Source organism: Taudactylus pleione, unplaced genomic scaffold (assembly GCF_031769625.1).
Source record: "Taudactylus pleione unplaced genomic scaffold, aTauple2 ptg000967l, whole genome shotgun sequence".
Lineage (NCBI taxonomy): Eukaryota > Metazoa > Chordata > Amphibia > Anura > Myobatrachidae > Taudactylus > Taudactylus pleione.
Window position 1 is genome coordinate 12,282,501 of NW_028285368.1, and position 10,000 is coordinate 12,292,500.

Sequence of the window (10,000 nt, forward strand, 5' to 3'; positions counted from 1 at the left end):
AAAATTAAATGAGGAATGTAATAGAAAAGAATGTTATGGCAGTATAAAATTACCTACAGCTCCTGGTATTCCGAGGTGGTCTCCCATCCAAGTACTAACCAGGCCCAACACTGCATAGTTTCCAAGATCAGACGAGATTGGGCATGTCCAATGTGGTTTGGCTGTAGGTGCTCAAAAACATTAACTTTAGACCTCTATTACTTCTTAACTCAAGTAAATTCATTGATAAGTTGAAAAAATTAAATGTAAAATGTAATAGAAAAGAATGTTATGGCAGTATAAATTTACCTACAGCAACAGGTATTCCCAGGTGGTCTCCCATCCAAGTACTAACCAGGCCCAACACTGCATAGCTTCCAAGATCAGACGAAATTGGGCATGTCCAGTGTGGTTTGGCTGTAGGTGCTCAAAAACATTAACTTTAGACTTCTTTTACTTCTTAGCTCAAGTAAATTCATTGATAAGTTGAAAAAATGTAATGTAAAATGTAATAGAAAAGAATGTTATGGCAGTATAAAATTACATACAGCACCTGGTATTCCCAGGTGGTTTCCCATCCAAGTACTAACCAGGCCAAACACTGCATAGCTTCCAAGATCAGACGAGATTGGGCATGTCCAGTGTGGTTTGGCTGTAGGTACTCAAAAACATTAACTTTAGACCTCTTTTACTTCTTAACTCAAGTAAATTCAATGATAATTTGAAAAAATGAAATGTATAATGTAATAGAAAAGAATGTTATGGCTGTCTAAAATTACCTACAGCACCAGGTAGTCTCCCATCCAAGTACAAACCAGGCCCAACACTGCATAGCTTCCATGATCAGAAAAGATTGGGTATGTCCAGTGTGCTTTGGCTGTAGGTGCTCAATAGCATTAAATTTAGACCTCTATTACTTCTTAACTCAAGTAAATTCATTGATAAGTTGAAAAAATTAAATGTAAAATGTAATAGAAAAGAATGTTATGGCAATATAAAATTACCTACAGCACCTGGTATTCCCACATGGTCTGCCATCCAACTACTAACCAGGCCAAACAATGCATAGCTTCCAAGATCAGACGAGAATGGGCATGTCCAGCGTGGTTTGGCTGTAGGTGCTCAAAAACATTAGCTTTAGACCTCTTTTACTTCTTAGCTCAAGTAAATTCATTGCTAAGTTGAATAAATTAAATGTAAAATGTAATAGAAAAGAATGTTAAGGCTATCTAAAATTACCTCCAGCATCTGGTATTCCCAGGTGGTCTCCCATTCAAGTACTAACCAGGCCCAACACTGCATAGCTTCCAAGATCAGATGAGATTGTTATTGTCCAGTGTGCTTTGGCTGTATGTGCTCAAAAACATTAACTTTATACCTCTTTTACTTCTTAACTCAAGTAAATTCATTGATAAGTTGAAAAAATTAAATGTAAAATGTAATAGAAAAGAATGTTTTGGCTGTATAAAATCATCTACAGCACCTGGTATTCCCAGGTGGTCTCCCACCCACGTACTAACCAGGTCCAACACTGCATAGCTTCCAAGATCAGAGGAGATTGGGCATGTCTAGTGTGGTTTGGCTGTTGGTGCTCAAAAACATTAACTTTAGACCTCTATTACTTCTTAACTTAAGTAAAATCATTGATAAGTTGAAAAAATTAAATGTAAAATGTAATAGATAAGAATGTTATGGCAGTATAAAATTACCTATTGCACCTGGTATTCCCAGGTGGTCTCCCATCCAAGTACTAACCAGGCCCAACACTGCATAGCTTCCAAGATCAGAAGAGATTGGGCATGTCCAGTGTGGTTTGTCTGCAGGCGATCAAAAATAATTATATTAGACCTCTTTTACTTCTTAACTCAAGTAAATTAATTTATAAGTTGAAAAATTTAAATGTAAAATGTAATAGAAAAGAATGTTATGGCAGTATAAAATGATGTACAGCACCTGTTATTCCCAGGTGTTCTCCCATCCAAGTACTTACCAGGCACAACATGGCATAGCGTCCAAGATCAGACGAGATTGGGCATGTCCAGTGTGGTTTGGCTGTAGGCCCTCAAATAAATTAACTTTAGACCTCTTTTACTTCTTAACTCAAGTAAATTCATTGATAAGTTGAAAAAATTAAATGTAAAATGTAATAGAAAAGAATGTTATGGCAGTATAAAATTACCTACTGCACCTGGTATTCCCTGGTGGTATCCCATCCAAGTACTTACCAGGCCCAACACTGTATAGCTTCCAAGATCAGACGAGATTGGGCATGTCCAGTGAGGATTGGCTGTAGGTGCACAAAAACATTAACTTTAGACCTCTATTACTTTTTAACTCAAGTAAGTTCATTGATAAGTTGAAAAAATTAAATGTAAAATGTAATAGAAAAGAATTTTATAGTATGATAAAATGAACTACAGCAGCTGGTATTCCCTGGTGGTCTCCCATCCAAGTACTAACCAGGCCCAACACTGCATAGCTTCCAATATCAGATGAGATTGGGCATGTCCAGTGTGGTTTGGCTGTAGGTGCTCAAAAGAATTAACTTTAGACCTCATTTACTTCTTAACTCAAGTAAATTCATTGATAAGTTGAAAAAATGTAATGTAAAATGTAATAGAAAAGAATGTTATTACTATATAAAATTACCTACAGCACCTGGTATTCCCAGGTGGTCTCCCATCCAAGTACTAACCATGCCCAACACTGCATAGCTTCCAAAATCAGACGACATTGGCCATGTCCAGTGTGGTTTGGCTATAGGTGCTGAAAAATATTAACTTTAGACCTCTATTACTTCTTAACTCAAGTAAATTCATTGATAAGTTAAAAAAATTAAATGTAAAATGAAATTGAAAAGAATGTTATGGCAGTATAAAATTACCTACAGCTCCTGGTATTTCCAGGTGGTCTCCCATCCAAGTACTAACCAGGCCCAACACTGCATAGCTTCCAAGATCAGACGAGATTGGGCATGTCCAGTGTGGTTTGGCTGTAGGTGCTCAAAAGCATTAAATTTAGACCGCTATTACTTCTTAACACAAGTAAATTCATTGATAAGTTGAAAAAATTAAATGTAAAATGTAATAGAAAAGAATGTTATGGCTATATAAAATTACCTACATCACCTGGTATTCCCAGGCGGTCTCCCATCCAAGTACTAACCAGGCCCAACACTGCATAGCTTCCAAGATCAGACGACATTGGCCATGTACAGTGTGTTTTGGCTGTAGGTGCTCAAAAACATTAACTTTAAACCTCTTTTACTTCTTAACTCAAGTAAATTCATTGATAAGTTGAAAAAATTAAATGTAAAATGTAATAGAAAAGAATGTTATGGCAGTATAAAATTACCTACTGCACCTGGTTTTCCCAGGTGGTTCCCTTCCAAGTACTGACCAGGCCCAACACTGCATAGCTACCAAGATAAGACGAGATTGGGCATGTCCAGTGTGGATTGGCTGTAGGTGCTCAAAAGCATTAACTTTAGACCTCTGTTACTTCTTAACTCAAGGAAATTCATTGATTAGTTGAAAAAATTAAATGTAAAATGTAATAGAAAAGAATGATATGGCAGTATAAAATTACCTACAGCACCTGGTATTCCCAGGTGGTCTCCCATCCAAGTACTAACCAGGCCCAACACTGCATAGGTTTCAAGATCAGACGAGATTGGGCATGTCCAGTGTGGTTTGGCTGTAGGTGCTCAAAAACATTAACTTTAGACCTCTTTTACTTCTTAGCTCAAGTAAATTCATTGATAAGTTGAAAAAATGTAATGTAAAATGTAATAGAAAAGAATGTTATGGCAGTATAAAATTACATACAGCACCTGGTATTCCCAGGTGGTCTCCTGTCCAAGTACTAACCAGGCCCAACACTGCATAGCTTCCAAGATCAGACGAGATTGGGCATGTCCTGTGTGGTTTGGCTGTAGGTGCTCAAAAGCATTAAATTTAGACCTCTATTACTTCTTAACTCAAGTAAATTCATTGATAATTTGAAAAAATTAAATGTAAAATGTAATAGAAAAGAATGTTATGGCAGTATAAAATTATCTACAGCACCTGGTATTCCCAGGTGGTCTCCCATCCAAGTACTAACCATGCCAAACACTGCATAACTTCCAAGATCAGACGAGATTGGGCATGTCCAGTGTGGTTTGGCTGTAGGTGCTCAAAAACATTAACTTTAGACCTCTTTTACTTTTTAACTCAAGTAAATTCATTGATAAGTTGAAAAAATTAAAAGTAAAATGTAATAGAAAAGAATGTTATGGCTGTCAAAAATTACCTACAGCACCATGTGTTCCCAGGTGGTCTCCCATCCAAGTACAAACCAGGCCCAAATCTGCATAGCTTCCAAGATCATACAAGATTGGGCATGTCCAGTGTGGTTTGGCTGTAGGTGCTCAAAAGCATTAACTTTAGACCTCTATTACTTCTTAACTCAAGTAAAGTCATTGATAAGTTGAAAAAATTAAATGTAAAATGTAATAGAAAAGAATGTTATGGCAGTATAAAATTACCTACTGCACCTGGTTTTCCCAGGTGGTTTCCCTTCCAAGTACTGACCAGGCCCAACACTGCATAGCTACCAAAATAAGACGAGATTGGGCATGTCCAGTGTGGATTGGCTGTAGGTGCTCAAAAGCATTAACTTTAGACCTCTGTTACTTCTTAACTCAAGGAAATTCATTGATTAGTTGAAAAAATTAAATGTAAAATGTAATAGAAAAGAATGTTATGGCAGTATAAAATTACCTACAGCACCTGGTATTCCCAGGTGGTCTCCCATCCAAGTACTAACCAGGCCCAACACTGCATAGGTTCCAAGATCAGACGAGATTGGGCATGTCCAGTGTGGTTTGGCTGTAGGTGCTCAAAAACCTTAACTTTAGACCTCTTTTACTTCTTAACTCAAGTAAATTCATTGATAAGTAGAAATATTAAATGAGGAATGTAATAGAAAAGAATGTTATGGCAGTATAAAATTACCTACAGCTCCTGGTATTCCGAGGTGGTCTCCCATCCAAGTACTAACCAGGCCCAACACTGCATAGTTTCCAAGATCAGACGAGATTGGGCATGTCCAATGTGGTTTGGCTGTAGGTGCTCAAAAACATTAACTTTAGACCTCTATTACTTCTTAACTCAAGTAAATTCATTGATAAGTTGAAAAAATTAAATGTAAAATGTAATAGAAAAGAATGTTATGGCAGTATAAATTTACCTACAGCAACAGGTATTCCCAGGTGGTCTCCCATCCAAGTACTAACCAGGCCCAACACTGCATAGCTTCCAAGATCAGACGAAATTGGGCATGTCCAGTGTGGTTTGGCTGTAGGTGCTCAAAAACATTAACTTTAGACTTCTTTTACTTCTTAGCTCAAGTAAATTCATTGATAAGTTGAAAAAATGTAATGTAAAATGTAATAGAAAAGAATGTTATGGCAGTATAAAATTACATACAGCACCTGGTATTCCCAGGTGGTTTCCCATCCAAGTACTAACCAGGCCAAACACTGCATAGCTTCCAAGATCAGACGAGATTGGGCATGTCCAGTGTGGTTTGGCTGTAGGTACTCAAAAACATTAACTTTAGACCTCTTTTACTTCTTAACTCAAGTAAATTCAATGATAATTTGAAAAAATGAAATGTAAAATGTAATAGAAAAGAATGTTATGGCAGTATAAAATTAACTACAGCACCTGGTAGTCCCAGGTGGTCTCCCATCCAAGTACTAACCAGGCCAAACACTGCATAGCTTCCAAGATCAGATGAGATTGGGCATGTCCAGTGTGGTTTGGCTGAAGGAGCTCAAAAACATTAACTTTAGACCTCTTTTACTTCTTTACTCAAGTAAATTCATTGACAAATTTAAAAAATTAAATGTAAAATGTAATAGAAAAGAATGCTATGGCTGTCTAAAATTACCGACAGCACCAGGTAGTCTCCCATCCAAGTACAAACCAGGCCCAACACTGCATAGCTTCCATGATCAGAAAAGATTGGGTATGTCCAGTGTGCTTTGGCTGTAGGTGCTCAAAAGCATTAAATTTAGACCTCTATTACTTCTTAACTCAAGTAAATTCATTGATAAGTTGAAAAAATTAAATGTAAAATGTAATAGAAAAGAATGTTATGGCAATATAAAATTACCTACAGCACCTGGTATTCCCACATGGTCTCCCATCCAACTACTAACCAGGCCAAACAATGCATAGCTTCCAAGATCAGAGGAGAATGGGCATGTCCAGTGTGGTTTGGCTGTAGGTGCTCAAAAACATTAGCTTTAGACCTCTTTTACTTCTTAGCTCAAGTAAATTCATTGCTAAGTTGAATAAATTAAATGTAAAATGTAATAGAAAAGAATGTTAAGGCTATCTAAAATTACCTCCAGCATCTGGTATTCCCAGGTGGTCTCCCATTCAAGTACTAACCAGGCCCAACACTGCATAGCTTCCAAGATCAGATGAGATTGTTATTGTCCAGTGTGCTTTGGCTGTATGTGCTCAAAAACATTAACTTTATACCTCTTTTACTTCTTAACTCAAGTAAATTCATTGATAAGTTGAAAAAATTAAATGTAAAATGTAATAGAAAAGAATGTTTTGGCTGTATAAAATCATCTACAGCACCTGGTATTCCCAGGTGGTCTCCCACCCACGTACTAACCAGGTCCAACACTGCATAGCTTCCAAGATCAGAGGAGATTGGGCATGTCTAGTGTGGTTTGGCTGTTGGTGCTCAAAAACATTAACTTTAGACCTCTATTACTTCTTAACTTAAGTAAAATCATTGATAAGTTGAAAAAATTAAATGTAAAATGTAATAGATAAGAATGTTATGGCAGTATAAAATTACCTATTGCACCTGATATTCCCAGGTGGTCTCCCATCCAAGTACTAACCAGGCCCAACACTGCATAGCTTCCAAGATCAGAAGAGATTGGGCATGTCCAGTGTGGTTTGTCTGCAGGCGATAAAAAATAATTATATTAGACCTCTTTTACTTCTTAACTCAAGTAAATTAATTTATAAGTTGAAAAATTTAAATGTAAAATGTAATAGAAAAGAATGTTATGGCAGTATAAAATGATGTACAGCACCTGTTATTCCCAGGTGTTCTCCCATCCAAGTACTTACCAGGCACAACATGGCATAGCGTCCAAGATCAGACGAGATTGGGCATGTCCAGTGTGGTTTGGCTGTAGGCCCTCAAATAAATTAACTTTAGACCTCTTTTACTTCTTAACTCAAGTAAATTCATTGATAAGTTGAAAAAATTAAATGTAAAATGTAATAGAAAAGAATGTTATGGCAGTATAAAATTACCTACTGCACCTGGTATTCCCTGGTGGTATCCCATCCAAGTACTTACCAGGCCCAACACTGTATAGCTTCCAAGATCAGACGAGATTGGGCATGTCCAGTGAGGATTGGCTGTAGGTGCACAAAAACATTAACTTTAGACCTCTATTACTTTTTAACTCAAGTAAGTTCATTGATAAGTTGAAAAAATTAAATGTAAAATGTAATAGAAAAGAATTTTATAGTATGATAAAATGAACTACAGCAGCTGGTATTCCCTGGTGGTCTCCCATCCAAGTACTAACCAGGCCCAACACTGCATAGCTTCCAATATCAGATGAGATTGGGCATGTCCAGTGTGGTTTGGCTGTAGGTGCTCAAAAGAATTAACTTTAGACCTCATTTACTTCTTAACTCAAGTAAATTCATTGATAAGTTGAAAAAATGTAATGTAATATGTAATAGAAAAGAATGTTATTACTATATAAAATTACCTACAGCACCTGGTATTCCCAGGTGGTCTCCCATCCAAGTACTAACCATGCCCAACACTGCATAGCTTCCAAGATCAGACGACATTGGCCATGTCCAGTGTGGTTTGGCTATAGGTGCTGAAAAATATTAACTTTAGACCTCTATTACTTCTTAACTCAAGTAAATTCATTGATAAGTTAAAAAAATTAAATGTAAAATGAAATAGAAAAGAATGTTATGGCAGTATAAAATTACCTACAGCTCCTGGTATTTCCAGGTGGTCTCCCATCCAAGTACTAACCAGGCCCAACACTGCATAGCTTCCAAGATCAGACGAGATTGGGCATGTCCAGTGTGGTTTGGCTGTAGGTGCTCAAAAGCATTAAATTTAGACCGCTATTACTTCTTAACACAAGTAAATTCATTGATAAGTTGAAAAAATTAAATGTAAAATGTAATAGAAAAGAATGTTATGGCTATATAAAATTACCTACATCACCTGGTATTCCCAGGCGGTCTCCCATCCAAGTACTAACCAGGCCCAACACTGCATAGCTTCCAAGATCAGACGAGAATGGGCATGTCCAGTGTGGTTTGGCTGTAGGTGCTCAAAAACATTAGCTTTAGACCTCTTTTACTTCTTAGCTCAAGTAAATTCATTGCTAAGTTGAATAAATTAAATGTAAAATGTAATAGAAAAGAATGTTAAGGCTATCTAAAATTACCTCCAGCATCTGGTATTCCCAGGTGGTCTCCCATTCAAGTACTAACCAGGCCCAACACTGCATAGCTTCCAAGATCAGATGAGATTGTTATTGTCCAGTGTGCTTTGGCTGTATGTGCTCAAAAACATTAACTTTATACCTCTTTTACTTCTTAACTCAAGTAAATTCATTGATAAGTTGAAAAAATTAAATGTAAAATGTAATAGAAAAGAATGTTTTGGCTGTATAAAATCATCTACAGCACCTGGTATTCCCAGGTGGTCTCCCACCCACGTACTAACCAGGTCCAACACTGCATAGCTTCCAAGATCAGAGGAGATTGGGCATGTCTAGTGTGGTTTGGCTGTTGGTGCTCAAAAACATTAACTTTAGACCTCTATTACTTCTTAACTTAAGTAAAATCATTGATAAGTTGAAAAAATTAAATGTAAAATGTAATAGATAAGAATGTTATGGCAGTATAAAATTACCTATTGCACCTGGTATTCCCAGGTGGTCTCCCATCCAAGTACTAACCAGGCCCAACACTGCATAGCTTCCAAGATCAGAAGAGATTGGGCATGTCCAGTGTGGTTTGTCTGCAGGCGATCAAAAATAATTATATTAGACCTCTTTTACTTCTTAACTCAAGTAAATTAATTTATAAGTTGAAAAATTTAAATGTAAAATGTAATAGAAAAGAATGTTATGGCAGTATAAAATGATGTACAGCACCTGTTATTCCCAGGTGTTCTCCCATCCAAGTACTTACCAGGCACAACATGGCATAGCGTCCAAGATCAGACGAGATTGGGCATGTCCAGTGTGGTTTGGCTGTAGGCCCTCAAATAAATTAACTTTAGACCTCTTTTACTTCTTAACTCAAGTAAATTCATTGATAAGTTGAAAAAATTAAATGTAAAATGTAATAGAAAAGAATGTTATGGCAGTATAAAATTACCTACTGCACCTGGTATTCCCTGGTGGTATCCCATCCAAGTACTTACCAGGCCCAACACTGTATAGCTTCCAAGATCAGACGAGATTGGGCATGTCCAGTGAGGATTGGCTGTAGGTGCACAAAAACATTAACTTTAGACCTCTATTACTTTTTAACTCAAGTAAGTTCATTGATAAGTTGAAAAAATTAAATGTAAAATGTAATAGAAAAGAATTTTATAGTATGATAAAATGAACTACAGCAGCTGGTATTCCCTGGTGGTCTCCCATCCAAGTACTAACCAGGCCCAACACTGCATAGCTTCCAATATCAGATGAGATTGGGCATGTCCAGTGTGGTTTGGCTGTAGGTGCTCAAAAGAATTAACTTTAGACCTCATTTACTTCTTAACTCAAGTAAATTCATTGATAAGTTGAAAAAATGTAATGTAATATGTAATAGAAAAGAATGTTATTACTATATAAAATTACCTACAGCACCTGGTATTCCCAGGTGGTCTCCCATCCAAGTACTAACCATGCCCAACACTGCATAGCTTCCAAGATCAGACGACATTGGCCATGTCCAGT

At 36.8% G+C, this 10,000-nt stretch overlaps 34 pseudogenes; all 34 read right to left on the minus strand.

Moving 5' to 3' along the window:
- Positions 1-50: 50 nt before the first annotated feature.
- LOC148469301 (5S ribosomal RNA) lies at positions 51-169 on the minus strand (annotated as a pseudogene).
- Positions 170-285: 116 nt separating this feature from the next.
- On the minus strand, positions 286-404 carry LOC148469302 (5S ribosomal RNA; annotated as a pseudogene).
- Positions 405-520: 116 nt separating this feature from the next.
- LOC148469303 (5S ribosomal RNA) lies at positions 521-639 on the minus strand (annotated as a pseudogene).
- A 341-nt stretch (positions 640-980) lies between these two features.
- Positions 981-1,099, minus strand: LOC148469304 (5S ribosomal RNA; annotated as a pseudogene).
- Positions 1,100-1,450: 351 nt separating this feature from the next.
- On the minus strand, positions 1,451-1,569 carry LOC148469305 (5S ribosomal RNA; annotated as a pseudogene).
- A 116-nt stretch (positions 1,570-1,685) lies between these two features.
- Positions 1,686-1,804, minus strand: LOC148469306 (5S ribosomal RNA; annotated as a pseudogene).
- Positions 1,805-2,155: 351 nt separating this feature from the next.
- On the minus strand, positions 2,156-2,274 carry LOC148469307 (5S ribosomal RNA; annotated as a pseudogene).
- Positions 2,275-2,390: 116 nt separating this feature from the next.
- On the minus strand, positions 2,391-2,509 carry LOC148469308 (5S ribosomal RNA; annotated as a pseudogene).
- Positions 2,510-2,625: 116 nt separating this feature from the next.
- On the minus strand, positions 2,626-2,744 carry LOC148469309 (5S ribosomal RNA; annotated as a pseudogene).
- A 116-nt stretch (positions 2,745-2,860) lies between these two features.
- LOC148469310 (5S ribosomal RNA) lies at positions 2,861-2,979 on the minus strand (annotated as a pseudogene).
- Positions 2,980-3,095: 116 nt separating this feature from the next.
- LOC148469311 (5S ribosomal RNA) lies at positions 3,096-3,214 on the minus strand (annotated as a pseudogene).
- Positions 3,215-3,564: 350 nt separating this feature from the next.
- On the minus strand, positions 3,565-3,683 carry LOC148469312 (5S ribosomal RNA; annotated as a pseudogene).
- Positions 3,684-3,799: 116 nt separating this feature from the next.
- LOC148469313 (5S ribosomal RNA) lies at positions 3,800-3,918 on the minus strand (annotated as a pseudogene).
- Positions 3,919-4,034: 116 nt separating this feature from the next.
- Positions 4,035-4,153, minus strand: LOC148469314 (5S ribosomal RNA; annotated as a pseudogene).
- A 116-nt stretch (positions 4,154-4,269) lies between these two features.
- LOC148469315 (5S ribosomal RNA) lies at positions 4,270-4,388 on the minus strand (annotated as a pseudogene).
- Positions 4,389-4,504: 116 nt separating this feature from the next.
- LOC148469316 (5S ribosomal RNA) lies at positions 4,505-4,623 on the minus strand (annotated as a pseudogene).
- Positions 4,624-4,739: 116 nt separating this feature from the next.
- LOC148469317 (5S ribosomal RNA) lies at positions 4,740-4,858 on the minus strand (annotated as a pseudogene).
- Positions 4,859-4,973: 115 nt separating this feature from the next.
- LOC148469318 (5S ribosomal RNA) lies at positions 4,974-5,092 on the minus strand (annotated as a pseudogene).
- A 116-nt stretch (positions 5,093-5,208) lies between these two features.
- LOC148469319 (5S ribosomal RNA) lies at positions 5,209-5,327 on the minus strand (annotated as a pseudogene).
- A 116-nt stretch (positions 5,328-5,443) lies between these two features.
- Positions 5,444-5,562, minus strand: LOC148469320 (5S ribosomal RNA; annotated as a pseudogene).
- Positions 5,563-5,678: 116 nt separating this feature from the next.
- Positions 5,679-5,797, minus strand: LOC148469321 (5S ribosomal RNA; annotated as a pseudogene).
- Positions 5,798-6,138: 341 nt separating this feature from the next.
- Positions 6,139-6,257, minus strand: LOC148469322 (5S ribosomal RNA; annotated as a pseudogene).
- A 351-nt stretch (positions 6,258-6,608) lies between these two features.
- LOC148469323 (5S ribosomal RNA) lies at positions 6,609-6,727 on the minus strand (annotated as a pseudogene).
- A 116-nt stretch (positions 6,728-6,843) lies between these two features.
- Positions 6,844-6,962, minus strand: LOC148469324 (5S ribosomal RNA; annotated as a pseudogene).
- Positions 6,963-7,313: 351 nt separating this feature from the next.
- LOC148469325 (5S ribosomal RNA) lies at positions 7,314-7,432 on the minus strand (annotated as a pseudogene).
- Positions 7,433-7,548: 116 nt separating this feature from the next.
- LOC148469326 (5S ribosomal RNA) lies at positions 7,549-7,667 on the minus strand (annotated as a pseudogene).
- A 116-nt stretch (positions 7,668-7,783) lies between these two features.
- LOC148469327 (5S ribosomal RNA) lies at positions 7,784-7,902 on the minus strand (annotated as a pseudogene).
- A 116-nt stretch (positions 7,903-8,018) lies between these two features.
- On the minus strand, positions 8,019-8,137 carry LOC148469328 (5S ribosomal RNA; annotated as a pseudogene).
- A 116-nt stretch (positions 8,138-8,253) lies between these two features.
- On the minus strand, positions 8,254-8,372 carry LOC148469329 (5S ribosomal RNA; annotated as a pseudogene).
- A 351-nt stretch (positions 8,373-8,723) lies between these two features.
- LOC148469330 (5S ribosomal RNA) lies at positions 8,724-8,842 on the minus strand (annotated as a pseudogene).
- Positions 8,843-8,958: 116 nt separating this feature from the next.
- On the minus strand, positions 8,959-9,077 carry LOC148469331 (5S ribosomal RNA; annotated as a pseudogene).
- A 351-nt stretch (positions 9,078-9,428) lies between these two features.
- LOC148469332 (5S ribosomal RNA) lies at positions 9,429-9,547 on the minus strand (annotated as a pseudogene).
- A 116-nt stretch (positions 9,548-9,663) lies between these two features.
- On the minus strand, positions 9,664-9,782 carry LOC148469333 (5S ribosomal RNA; annotated as a pseudogene).
- A 116-nt stretch (positions 9,783-9,898) lies between these two features.
- The window catches only part of LOC148469334 (5S ribosomal RNA), a 119-nt pseudogene continuing 17 nt past the window's right edge, over positions 9,899-10,000 (minus strand).